Below are 919 nucleotides of genomic sequence, written 5' to 3'. Positions count from 1 at the left end.
GCCCTGGTTTAAGAATACAGATCTCAGGCAAAGCCAAATGTGACCAAACTTTTTGAACAAAAGCTTCCAAAGCTTTAAACTTGATATTTATCCCCAGTACTTGACCAATAAGTGCAGAATCCCAAATAGATGCATCTTCATACCATTCATCCTCCTCAAAAATCACTGTATCTTTTTCATTAGGGGGTACAAAATTCAAATCTAGGCCACAACCAAGCTTTCTATTGTCAGAAAAGAAACTAACCCAACTTTTCTTGGCATTGCTATTAGCAGGGACTGAATTTTTGAAGACTTTTCCAGACTCCAAGGGTGGAAAATCCATAAAAACTCTGTTAGTATTATCATTCTTTAATTCATTTTGTCCATCTGAAGAGACTTCACCAGGTATTTTCTCAACAGAAACTAAAGGAATCGTAACTTTTTCTGAATCCGATACTGAATTCAAGAGATTAGAGTCCAAGATTCTTGGAGATTTAGTAGAAAGATGTTGAGATAAAAGGAACTCCTCAGAATTATTTGCATCAACCCAAGAAAAACTACCAGATTTATGAGATTCAGAGGGCAGAGACTTACAGAGCAAACGAGATTTAACCCCAGCCATCGGAGGAGAGACCAGAGGAAGGGAATTTACAATGGAGCTTGAAGAGTTTAAGATTTCCGCCATAGATTTCCATAATTTCTCCCCCTTTGGTCCCGTTGACCCCATAGCATTGAGATCAGATTCTTCATCATCTTCAACAAAGCCGGTATCAGATTGATCCTCAGGAGTTACAAGATTAGAATTTGAAGATCTTAATCCAATACTAAAGATCTTACTCCCACTTCTTCTCTTCTTTTTTCCCATCAAGAGTCATGGCGGGGGCACACGTTAGCAACGCAAGAATCGCCCGCTAACGTGCACCGTAAAAGAACCGCCAAA

The sequence above is a fragment of the Asparagus officinalis genome, chromosome 8 (genome assembly GCF_001876935.1).
Source record: "Asparagus officinalis chromosome 8, Aspof.V1, whole genome shotgun sequence".
Lineage (NCBI taxonomy): Eukaryota > Viridiplantae > Streptophyta > Magnoliopsida > Asparagales > Asparagaceae > Asparagus > Asparagus officinalis.
Note: the sequence above shows the minus strand (reverse complement) of the source record.